The sequence below is a fragment of the Dreissena polymorpha genome, chromosome 9 (assembly GCF_020536995.1).
Source record: "Dreissena polymorpha isolate Duluth1 chromosome 9, UMN_Dpol_1.0, whole genome shotgun sequence".
Classification (NCBI taxonomy): Eukaryota; Metazoa; Mollusca; class Bivalvia; order Myida; family Dreissenidae; genus Dreissena; species Dreissena polymorpha.
In genome coordinates this window covers 63,502,984-63,516,451 of record NC_068363.1, presented here as the reverse complement: position 1 = coordinate 63,516,451, position 13,468 = coordinate 63,502,984, and the positions used below count along the sequence as shown (strand labels likewise).

Below are 13,468 nucleotides of genomic sequence, written 5' to 3'. Positions count from 1 at the left end.
TAGTTTATATTGATTAAAATATCGCGACTGGTATAATACATTTCTTGAATAAAAGTTGTTAAGTTTTCATATTTTCAGTATATTTGGTAATACATTTTACTGGGTACCGGTACCAGGTAACTACTAGTTAACGCCAGTATATTGATCATCATCGTCACGGGTAAAACACAGGAATGCAAATTGTGCATGCGTAGTAAATTGTATATACTTTATATATAAAACGATCAATATACATGCGCTATTTAAAGTGTGTATATCGTTATGTCACCTATTTTCGCGATGTACTTTCGATTTCACATCGCAAGATTTGATTACCGAATATACTGAAAATATGAACTTTATTACAAGAAATGTAATACACCAGTCGTCATATATTAATCAATATAAACTAATAATTGTAAAAAATACGGTATTTTAGAACTTTTCTTTTTTCGTCCTTCGTGGTTGTCGGTACCTTTAAGAGATTGCTGCGAGTTTTAAAATATATATTGTAGTACAATGTAACATGTGTTTTCAAATATATCGCGGTGTAGAATTACTCAGTTTTTTTTTATTTCTGATAAAGTTTATCCATAAACGAACCGATGCGTGAAACCCTTTTCTTCAACAGCTGTAGGTGGATGGTCCACGGCCGTCCACAAGCTCAAATGACCATATATGGAGAAAAAGGCGGGACCAAACCAAATAGGCTTGCAATGCGCATGTCCAAGCAAAACCGATTGTAAGCCATGTTGAATTGTTAGCGTGAAAAGAAATATACTACATTTATTGGATATTTTAATATGATGAATATTCTAGGTAGAGAATATGGATAGTATTACCATTATTAGTATTACGTCAACATTAACTCAACAATTGTATTGTTGACATGAAGAAAAAGCTATTTCGAGGTTGTTTTGACCATTGATTGCTAAGTAGGTCAAACTCAAAGTTTTAACTTTTATTGATATTTTATTTAGTTAAGGAATCTTCGAGTAATAGTAAAAAAAAATCTTTCGCATTCTAATTCTATAGCTAAATCATGTGTTGTTGCTATATTATAAACTTTCGTGCATGAGCCATTTAAATCCGTTCGCATTACTTTTGTAGTTGTTTCCCCTGGAAAATTCTCTTCTTGCCAGCCTTCGCTGAGTTATTCAACAACATCGCTATATTGCTGATTTTTGCTGTTGTTTTTTGGTTAAAGCTGCATGCTTTTGTTGGATAATGTTTAATTTATCATTAAGTTTTACATATGATTCTGTTTAAACCATATTTAATCGATGTTTTGGTGAATTTCGCGCATGCTTAACTTGCCCGATTTCGGACGTAATTTACTTTCGGATACATGCTCCTCTTGTGTTTTTTTCGATGTTTTCTGTTATGTATGCAGATTAAAAAAAAACAGCTCATGCTTAAATGTGTTATTGAGCAAGTGACTTCTTAATACTATGGCAGGAATAAAACACTGTTATAAAATTATAAAGGAAGTTTAGTTACATGTATAAACTCACAGTCACAAGTGTGTAAGTATTACTGTTACATTTATTTATATTTACTAAAAGTAAATATATGCTCACATATCAGTAAGTATTGTACAGCCCTAAATTATATTTAATACACCCATCTAGGCAGTTAATTCATATATGTGCTGGCTTTAATTTACATTCATGTTATTATCACCCTGCAATAGGCGGAGGGATATTGTTTTGGCCTTGTCCGCCCGTCTTTCCGTCCATCCGGCACTTTTGTGTTGGGAGCCATATCTTGGAAGTGCTTTGGTGGATTTCATTGAAACTTGGTATGAGTATATGTATAGATAAGAGGATGATGCATGCCAAATGGCATTGTACACTATCTGATAATAATGGAGTTATGGCCCTTCGAACCTAAAAAAATGCTTTTTTACCCGAGTGTCAAATATAACACTTTTGTGTCCAGAAGCTAATTAGCGGGGGATATCAATTCAATGAATTTGCTTGTTATTAATTGAAGGGAAATAAACCTGTTATTTTGTCTGTCATTATGGTGTTGAAAGTCACATTTAATGGCATCCAACCTACTTTATTTCAAATACAGTAACACCTGGCGCCGTGACCTGGATGCAGATTCTAAGCAGATGGGCCAAAATGGGGGCAGCTAGAGAGACTCGCCTGGAACTGACAAGCCTGGAGGGAGCTGGTTGACTGTTGGCGAGATGGGACAACAGACGAAGAATAAACGAACCTACTTGATTTGATAAACATTTTTGTAAGTCATTCAAGAATCGAGCAAACTTTTTGTTTCCAATAAGCAGTCCTGTATATATCCGAAATAAAATAAAATGTTTCACTCAGGTTCCTTGATACTCATCTTGGTATTTAATGGACCTTATAACAGATTATGGCATGTATTGAAGTTTGTCATTAAATGCGTTATATTTATAAATGTAAACATTAAATCTAAAAAGCTCAATTAAAAAACAAGAACAAATTAAAAGAAAAAGTAATCCTCATCTGGGCTCGAACCACTGACCTCTGGAGTAAAAGTCTAACGCTAAGACGGCCATCCATGCTCATACAATATTTTATACTTTTAGTTTCTATAAGCAAAGCTCGTAGTGTCACAAAAAACGACAACAGAACTCCAAATTATTCAATTGTTTTGCTTTGCAACGATTTATCAATTTCAGGTTGTTAATGTTAAGTATAACTGTTTTCTCACAAATATCATAACTGCAACAAAAATGTGCAAGTCTGAAACAATTTTTATGCCCCCTTTCAAAGAAAAGGGAGCATATATTTATCAGACTGTCCGTCTGTCGGTCCGTATTTCTGTCACACTTTGCGTTTAGGTTTCGAAAAATGCTCATAACTTCTATTTCCCTTGAGATATAACCTTCATATTTGGTATGCATGTGCATATGGACAAAGCCTTTCCATACGAACACAAATTTTTACCCCTGTGACCTTGAACTTAAGGTCCGTGTTTAGGTTTCAAAATCTGCGTTTAGGTTTTGAAAAATGATCATAACTTATATGTCCCTTGAGATATAACCGTCATATTTGGTATGCATGTGTATATGGACAAGGCCTTTCCATACGCACAAAAATTGTTACCCCTGTGACCTTGAACTTGGGGTCCGCGTTTAGGTTTCGAAATCTGCGTTTAGGTTTTGAAAAATGCTCATAACTTCTATGTTTTGAGATATAACCTTCATATTTGGTATGCATGTGTATATGAACAAGGCCTTTCCATACGCACAAAAAATTTTACCCCTGTGACCTTGACCTTGAAGTTAGGGTCCGCGTTTAGGTTTCGAAATCTGCGTTTAGATATTGAAAAATGCTCATAACTTCTATGTCCCTTGAGATATAACCTTCATATTTGGTATGCATGTGTATATGGACAAGGCCTTTCCATACGCACACAAATTTTGACCCCTGTGACCTTGAACTTAGGGTCCGCGTTTAGGTTTCGAAATCTGTGTTTAGGTTTCGAAAAAGCTCATAACTTCTATCAAGCATTTATAGGGAGCATAAGTCATCCTATGGTGACAGCTGCTCTTGTTTTATTTTGTCAATTTACCAAAACATGCAAAGGCCCCTTAAAATACATGAAGTCATGTTTACAGTTGTCCATAACCACATATTGAAAAAGAATGTGCAAGCTCTATCTATTGGCATACAAACAAAGCCAATCTGTTGGATTATTACTCATGGCAAGCAATATGATCTTAGGTACACCTTCTATAATCAGGTGTTTGCACTTTAATCACATTAAAATTTGAAAAACTATAGAAGTACAAAAAGGTCAGAATGATAACAAACAGGTTTGTAATGGACATCATCTTGCAATTGCTATTTATGTGAGTGGGATGGTACACAAATTCTGAATTTGTTATATGTAGGACATTTAGTAACTTAGCAACCCATGCATGTTGCAAGGGTGTTAATTCTCCGGATTATTTGGAAATCCAGATTTGAGCCATTCAGGATTGAATTTTAGATCAGTGTAAATCTGATGATTTGTTTTAAGGGGGTGTGAACAAATATTGTAATTGCTTCATTGGCATGCCGGGCATGTGCGCTTAGTATGGATTTTTCCTGGTCTTTTTAACAAGGTTTTCCAAAGAAAAAAACGGGTTATTCAATTTGGCAAATGCCGGCTGGCGGGCGGACGGAACAAGCTTGTCCGGGCCATAACATTGTGGTTCTTGGTGAGAATTTAAAATCATTTGGCACATTTGTTCACCATCATTAGACGGTGTGTCGCTCAAAAGAATACCGTCAATATATCCAAGGTCAAGGTCACACTTTGAGTTCAAAGGTCAAAAATGGCCATAAAAGAGCTTGTCCGGGCCAAAACTATGTCATTCATTGTGAGACTTAAAAATGATTTGGCATATTTGTTCACCATCGTGGGACGTTGTATCGCACTTAAGAATTACGTCAATATCTCCAAGGTCAAAGGTCGCCACAACTTAAATATATTTATTTTGAAACAAAGGGGATTAATTATAAACAGTTCAGTTTGAGTTGTCTCCCTCTATCAGACTTTTTTCTACATTGAAAACCTGGTTTTGTGACAATTTTGTCCCTTGTTTTACTATTGTCTGATTGGTTATCCGCTGACACGGACATAAAAGGTAACTGACCTAACCTCTTGGCTACTTTCCAGAAATCTTACATACTACAAAATGTAGCATATGTCCCCCATCATTAAATTTCCATTTTCTGCTGTCAAACTAAGTGCATATATTATTTCATTTGCAAAAGACATATCTGGATATATTTTTGGACAGTTGTTTTACTGTATGGTTAGTGGATTAACATTTATTATGCCCCCCTTCGAAGAAGAGGGGGTATATTGCTTTGCACATGTCGGTTGGTCGGTCTGTCGGTCCGTCCACCAGGTGGTTTCCGGATGATAACTCAAGAACGCTTAGGCCTAGGATCATGAAACTTCATAGGAAGATAGATCATGACTCGCAGATGATCCCTAATCATTTAGAGGTCACTAGGTCAAAGCTCTAGGTCATGGTGACCCGAAATAGTAAAATGGTTTCTGGATGATAACTCATGAACGCATATGCCAAGGATCATGAAACTTCATAGGTAGATTGATCATGACTTGCAGATGACCCCTATTGATTTTGAGGTCACTAGGTCAAGGTCATGGTGACCCGAAATAGTAAAATGGTTTCCGGTCGATAACTCAAAAACGCATACGCCTAGGATCATGAAACTTTATTGAAGATTGATCATGACTCGCAGATGACCCGTATTAATTTTGAGGTAACTATGTCAAAGGTCAAATTCACGGTGACCCGAAATAGTTAAATGGTTTCCGATGATAACTCAAGAACGCTTACGCCTAGGATCATGAAACTTCATGGGTACATTTATCATGACATGCAGATGACCCATATTGATTTTCAGGTCACTAGGTCAAAGGTCAAGGTCACAGTGACAAAAAACGTATTCACATAATGGCTGCCACTACAACGGACAGCCCATATGGGGTCATGCATGTTTTACAAACAGCCCTTGTTATCGATGTTCTTTATAACATTTATATAAAATGACAATTACACATCAAGTGTTACTGGTGGTCTGGCTTATAATAGTTTGCATTTTTCTCACCAGAAATAGCAACTAAGACTATAAAAAGAACAATGAACTATGGCTTTGGGGGGCTCTACCTGTAAGGGACCTACAGGCTCAGACTCCAGACTTTATCATTAGGATTTCAAATTTGGGACATTTGACACCCCTGATGTTGTGCCATGTATCAAAACCGTCTATATATAAACATTAATTTTATGAATTGGATATGTTGAAGATTTGGTGATGCAATCATTGGATTTCATTTTGTGTTTTGTTGACCTACTTTTAATTTTTAGGCTCAGCAGAACTATGGCTGTCAAAACACAATTGTATTAAAATGAATAGTGCTTCAAATTATACAAGAAGTCACTTTCTTTTTGTTTTAGATGTTTTTCAGTTTCGTCGGAAGACATTTCCCACCAACCATCCTGTCTTGAAAGAAATAACTTTTGAACCCGATTATCTGGTAATACTATTTTTTTTACATACAGTTATTAGTGAATTATGAACATTTCATAAGGATCTCAAGGGTCACAACAGGTATATATATATAATATATATATAATCAAGATTTTCCATAGGCAGTTAGAGCACAGCCGGCCCGAATAGCATGGACAAGTTAACAATTTTTTTTTTAAATATCTAGTGTGTAAAAATTACTTTGCATTGCAGAGAACTTTAAGATCATTTTATTTCTGTAAAAAATGTACCCTTTTTAGCTCGACTATTATATATGAAATCTATATAGTGGAGCAATTCTACTCACCCGGCGTTTGCGTTAGCCTTAGCATTGGCGTTAGTGTGAGCATGCAAATGTTAAAAGTTTGCGTACTACCCCAAATATTTTCAATGTCCCTTGGCATATTTCTTTCATATTTTGCATACTTCTTAACAAACATGACCCCAACCTATAAACAAGAGCAGACAACTCTATCAAGCATTTTGTAATAATTATGGCCCCTATTCCACTTAGAAAATGCAGCAAATGTTTAAATTTGTTTACTACCCCAAATATTTTCAATGTCCCTTGACATATTGCTTTCATATTTTGCATTTTTCTTTACCAACATGACCCCAACCTATAAACAAGAGCAGACAACTCTATCAAGCATTTTGTAATAATTATGGCTCCTTTACCATTTTGAATATTCATATTATTGATAAATCTATGTTAAAGTTGGCGTACCACCTAAAATATTTTCAACGTCCCTTGACATATTGCTTTCATATTTTGCATTCTTATTTACCAACATGACCCCAATCTATAAAGAAGAGCAGACAACTGTATCAAGCATTTTGTAAGAATAATGGCCCTTTTTCCATTATTATATGCATATTACTTAAGATTCAACCCAATAATATCTTTGACAAGTTTTAAAATGACGCCGGTTGGTTGAAAAACATGGCATTTATGAGGTGGGGCATTTTCCTTATATGGCTATAGTAAACCTTGTTATCACTCTAGAGGCCACATTTATTGTCAGATTTTCATGAAACTTGGTCAGAACATTTTTCCAATGATATCTTGGATGAGTTTGAAAATGGTTTTGGTTGCTTTAAAAACATGGCCACCAGGGGGCGGGGCATTTTTCCTTATATGGTTATTTATATATGGTCCATATATGGTTATATATGGCTTTAGTAAAACCGTGTGAACACTCTAGAGGCCGCATTGTCCAATCTTCGTGAAATTTGGTCAGAAGATTGGTCTCAATGATATCTTGGATGAGTTTGAAAATGGTTATGTTTGCTTGAAAAACATGGCTGCCAAGGGGCGGGGCATTTTTCCTAATATGGCTATAAATGGCTATAGTAAAATCTTGTTAACACCCTAGAGGCCACATTTATTGTCGGATCTTCATGAAACATGGTCAGAAGATTCATCCCAATAATATCTTGGACGAGTTTAAAATGATGCTGATTGGTTGAAAAACATGGCTGCCAGGGGGGCAGAGCATTTTTCCTTCTATGGCTATAGTAAAACCTTGTTAACATTCTAGAGGCCACATTTATTGTCTGATCTTTATGAAACTTGGTCAGAAGATTTGTCCCAATGATGTCTTGAATGAGTTTGAAAATGGGTATGGTTGCTATAAAAACATGGCCACCAGGGGGCGGGGCATTTTTCCTTATAGGGCTTTAGTAAAACCTTGTTAACACTTTAGAGGCCACATTTATTGTCAAGCTTCATGAAATTTGGTCAGAAGATTGGTCTCAATGATATCTTGAAAGAGTTTGAAAATGGGTACATTTGCTTGGAAAACACGACTTCCAGGGGGCGGGGCATTTTTTTCATTATATGGCTATAGTAAAGTCTTGTTAACACTTTAGAGGCCACTTTTATTTCCGATGTTCATGAAAAATGGTCAGAAGATTCATCCCAATAATATCTTGGACGAGTTCAAACATGATGCTGATTGGTTGAAAAACATGGCTGCCAGTGGGCTCTGCATTTTTTCTTTTATGGCTATATAGTAAAACCTTGTTAACACTCTAGAGGCCACATTTATTGTCTGATCATCATGAAACTTTGTCCGAAGATTTGTCCCAATGATATCTTGGATGAGGTCAAAATGGTACAAATACGTACAGACTTTAATGATAAACACTAGTCTGGCCAATGTCGTCTTACAAGCTGGTATATACACTCACTGCTAGAGCAGAATCATTTGTCATCTGTTGCAGACAGGCAGTGGTGATCGTTCTAAGCAAATTGAGTTGCGGTTCTTTCCGTAGCTAAGGCTTCTAAGCACACACTGATTTGCAAAATATGCTCTGTAAATTCTAAAATGCGACCAACTAAAAACAAACCCTTTGCCAACTTCTAGGTCAAAGGTTAAGTTTGAACATCATGATTCCTTTTAAATGGCAAATGATATTCGCGTACGATCTTACAACTGTAAATCCCTATTCCCAACTCGGCATTTTCATCAAAGGGCATGAAGGGTGTCCAAGGTTGACAGGTTGGAATCTTTGAATGGCAGGGTGCTGCCCCCTTCCATTCATGACAAGCTGGAGCACTGGTTTTGATGGTGTTTCACTTGTAACACACCAAGCAGTATGACCCATTATATTTATCAACATGGCTAAAATGAGGCCAAAATAATTGTTAAATGCCCTTTGTTTATTTCCAAAGACATGGATGGATCATCTTTGTCTCTGAATATATTATAAATACTCGTGTTGTTGATTTTGTCCTGTTTGCTTATTGCAGGAAAACTGTTAACGCATTATGTTGTGAAGACTCTGTAATTAGACAGCTAGCAGTATTATGATTATCAAATATTAAAATTTGACTTAACAATATAGCGCTTCAAATTATATAAGACTTTATTTTTGTTTCAGATATTTTCCAGTTTCCCCTCACAACAATTTGCATCAAACCTCTTGTCTGGTAAGAAATTTCCATTGAAACCAACTGCTGGTAATACTATCTTTTTGGTAATGGGGGCTATATAGGAACCACTTTGTCGGTCCGTCAGTCTGTCCCGAAATTTCATCAGATCTTCACCCAAACTTGGTCACAAATTGTATCTAGAGGATGTATAGGTCAAGTTTGAATATGGATCATGCCCGGTCAGAAACTAGGTCATGGGGTCACTTATTGTGTTTTAAACCTGAAGTTTGTCTGGGCCATAACTTTGTCATTTATTTCATACAGTATTTTAAATGATGGAACAGTTCATAATGATTTCAAGACATCTTCTGATCCCTGGAAGATAAACTAGGGATTGATCTGTCTGTATATAACAGTTCAGAGACTTCCAATCTAGCGTGAGAAGATGTAATGATAATGTTAAATGGAAATTACATATAACCATACATGACCGGGACTTTTGCCGATTTTCCGGGACATGTATAAAATGTAGCGATATTTATAGACATATGCATTTTTGGTACGTTTTGTTTTGTTTCGCATCGTTAATTGCAAAAGTTCGAAAGCCTATCCGAAATATACTTGATCTATTAACGTCAAATTAAACATTACTAGTTCCTTTACTAGATACAGGCCATGTGTTTTCAGTGTAATCGTTCTAAACATAGATGGTGACGTCACTGCGTTATTGTTATTAAGACCGGTGTGTAACGCGGTGTTGTTGATACGCCTTTATTCATTTATAACATTTATATAATAGCGTAGCGTAGTCTGCCTATTCGGGTAGGCATTGTCATGGAGACGCTGCATATATACACAGATTCGAGGTGCAGTTAAGCCTAAGATAAGGTACATGTATATATGGATTTTGTAAATTTGGGGACATTTGACAGAAATCCGGGACGTATGGCATGTATGATATAACAGTTCATACAGTTTAAGAAATACAATACATTTTATACAATGTCGTTTTTATGCCCCCGAACCAGCGATTTTGAGGGCATATTAAAATCGCTCTGTCCTTTAGTTTGTTAGTCCATCCGTCCGTCTGTAAGTTAGTAAGTCCGTCTGTCAGTCCGTCCGGATTATTTTCCGTTCAATAAGTCAAGCAATTGTCATCAGATCTTCACCAAACTTCATGAAAATGTGTAAGGCAATAACATCTAGGTCAAGTTAGAAAATGGACCAAATAGACCCAGACACCCCCTGAGTTATGGCCCTTGAATCATAGTAAAATAGGGTTTTTAGCTCGACTATTATATATGAAATATATATAGTGGAGCTTTCCTACTCTCCCCGGGGTTCCAGTGTCCGTGAGCGTTGGAATGAACTATAGTGGGGGACATATTGTTTTTGCCCTGTCTGTTGGTCTGTCTGTTGGTTTGTTTGCTCCAACTTTAATATTTTGCCATAACTTTTGCAATATTGAAGAAAGCAACTTCATATTTGGAATGCATGTGTATCTCATGGAGCTGCACATTTTGAGTGGTGAAAGGTCAAGGTCATCCTTCAAGGTCAAAGGTCAAAATATACCTAGAAAGGTGCAGATTTGCTTCAGTTTTGTGTTTAGGTTCATTTTATTCCTAAAATATCACAGCTATTACACTATGCCTCCAAACAATATACGAAAGCTTTACCCAAACCAAGACACTCTTGATGTTAGTAATGGTAGGTGAACGTAAGAATTAAATGCTGGCAATTCACATGAAATTGACATGAGGGTTTATTAATTATCCATGGTCCTGACCCCTTTAATATCTGAAATCCCTGTTTGTGCATATAACATAATGAGAACACCCTTTGGGCGACCTAACTTTGTATTTCAATCAGTTTCTTGTTTGACCATTATTTTTACATTATTATCAAAACTTGTTAGTTTCCTACCCTTGAAAAAGGAGAGGGACTTACGGTTTGCGCTCTGTGTCTGTCAGTCTGACACTTTTCTGGATCCTTCGATAACTTTAAAATTCTTCACCCATTTACTTCAAATTAATACTGAACCTCTCTTATGGCAATACGGTCAATCTCAACTATGTATGGCCCCATTACCAACCCTGGGGTGCCCCTGCCACATAGGCCACGCCCACCCAAAATTGCCTTTTACTATAATTTCTTCATTTCTACACCGATCACTTCTAATTGAACTGAACTTCTCTTATGACAATACGGTCAACTATGCATGGCCCCATTACCAACCCTGGGGCGCCCCTGGGTCAAACATGCGGCGTGGGATGTGCGTCGGTCTCTGCCGCGCCATTTCTAGTCAACATTGGAAACATTGGCATCTTAAAGGAAATAAATTATGTATGAGCCCAAATTTTGCAGAACTATGGCCCTTGCTCATTTTTGTTTTAGCTCCTCAGCTGAAATCATCATCTAGCAGTCACAATAGTTGAAGTGGTTGGAGAGGCATGCATTGCGTCCTACTACTGCTCAGACTAATCATGGTAATGCCTATCCAAATAACACAAGTATTCACCATGTGCAAATGTCTTGTTGTCTGTATAACTCTCTCTATTAGCTCAAAGAAAAAGCATTTGAATTTGCACACTTTGGTATTTTAGTTAATTTTGTTTGGACATTACAATTGTTTTGAAACTAAGATTAGTGTTGGGGCATAACACTTGTCTTTAAAATGTTTATTTGTGATTATTATTTTTTTTCAGTTTGGCAGACAAAACATGCTGATCAAAAAGAATGTGTACCACAGGGGCCAGTGTTTCCATTTGAGTGATTGACAAGAAGAAGAAGAGATGAGAAATGTTATCATCATATTTAGTCCCTACATTTATAGTGTACAGCTCAATGTATTGAACCGGTGTTGTAGAATATAATTGTGATACATGCGAAACATTATAACATTATGTATAAGATGATATTTCAAAAGCAATAAGAAATAAAAAGTATAAAAAGGTCAAAACAGTAAACCTTGTGTTTACAGTGGACAGTTTAAAGTGGAAGTGACTAGTTAACTGTTGATCATAAGCTGCACTGATGGAAAAAAAAATAGTGGGAAATTACTATCTAGAAAACTGTTTAACGTACGACAACAGTTGTGGAACTTCATAAATGACCGTATGTAACAGGGCTGGGCAGTTTTCCTTATATAGATAGTGAACCTTTTGAACACTAGTGAGTCACTGTTTTTTTTCCAATCTTCATGCATTTTGGTCGAATATTTGTTCAAATGATGGCTCAGTCCAGTTTCGAAATTTTATGTCTATTCAAAAAACATATCCACTAGAGCACGAGGCAATTGTTTTTTATGGCTATAATGAAACCTTGTAAATTCTCTAGAAGTGACATTTTTAGCCATATCTCCATAAATTTTGGTCAGAATATTTATTCTAATGAGAGCTCAGTGTCGAGTTGTAACTGGTTCGGTTTGTAGACTAACATGGCTGCCGTGGACATGACAGTTTTTCTTAAAGGGCTAGAGTAGAACCTTGTTAACACACAATTGGGCTTTTTTATGTGCATTTCATGAAAGATGATCAGAGCATTTGGCCCAATGTAATCTCAGCTGACTTTGAAAATGGATCACATAACGTCAAAAAGTGGGTCAAAATGTCAAAATTAAAAAAAGCTTGTAAACACTGGAAGTTGCATTTAAATTGTGTTCCTTTTTTATGTCCCCCACATAGTAGGGATATTTTGCATGCATATGTATCTCATGGAGCTGCACATTTTGAGTGGGTGAAGGTCAAGGTCATCCTTCAAGGTCAAAGGTCAAATATATGGGTAAAAATCGCTCATTTAATGTACACTTTTGCAGTATTTCAATATTCAAGATAGCAACTTGATATTTGGCATGCATGTGTATCTCATGGAGCTGCACAATTTGAGTGGTGAAAGGTTAAGTTCATCCTTCAAGGTCAGATGTCAAATATATGTGTCCAAAAATCGCTCATTTTATTATACTTTTGCAATATGAAAGATAGCAACTTGATATGGCATGCATGTGTATCTCGTGGATCTGCACATTTTGAGTGTTGAAAGGTCAAGGTCATCCTTCAAGGTAGAGGTCAATATATGTGGCCCAAATCGCTAATTTATGAATACTTTTTCATATTGGAAGATAGCTTGATATTGGGCTGCATGTGTATCTCATGGAGCTGCACATTTTAGTGGTGAAAGGTCAAGGTCATCCTTCAAGGTCAAATATATGGGTCAAAATTGATCATGTAATGTCACTTCTGCAATATTGAAGCTAGCAATTTTATATTGAAATGCATGTGTATCTCATGGAGCTGCACATTTTGAGTGGTGAAGGGTCAAGGTCATCCTACAAGGTCAAAGTCATATAGGGGGACATGTGTTTCACAAAACACATCTTGTTTAAAGTTTGTCAAAACATTTGCTGTAATGATAAGCAAAGTCAAGTTTATAAATGATTTTTGCCTACAAATTACATATTTTTCATCAAGTTCATTTATTATTCTAAATACACCCTCTCAGAATAGTTTAGTACCTTCTGGTCACAGTTGAGCACCTTAGGGCTCTTGTTCTATAATTTGATTGTTTT

The 13,468-nt window shown here is 36.3% G+C and overlaps 1 long non-coding RNA gene across 7 annotated transcripts; it reads left to right on the top strand.

Annotated features, from left to right (window-relative positions):
* The first annotated feature begins 653 nt into the window (after positions 1–653).
* On the top strand, positions 654–11,718 carry LOC127845839 (uncharacterized). 7 transcript variants are annotated; one of them, XR_008033417.1, is made up of 5 exons: positions 654–721; positions 2,059–2,229; positions 5,954–6,033; positions 8,913–8,961; positions 11,610–11,718. It is a non-coding gene; the product is annotated as an uncharacterized LOC127845839 (long non-coding RNA). The 7 variants fall into 7 exon arrangements; XR_008033415.1 differs by having other exon boundaries at positions 717–798; XR_008033412.1 differs by lacking the exon at positions 654–721 and adding an exon at positions 776–914.
* The last annotated feature ends 1,750 nt before the right edge of the window (positions 11,719–13,468 follow it).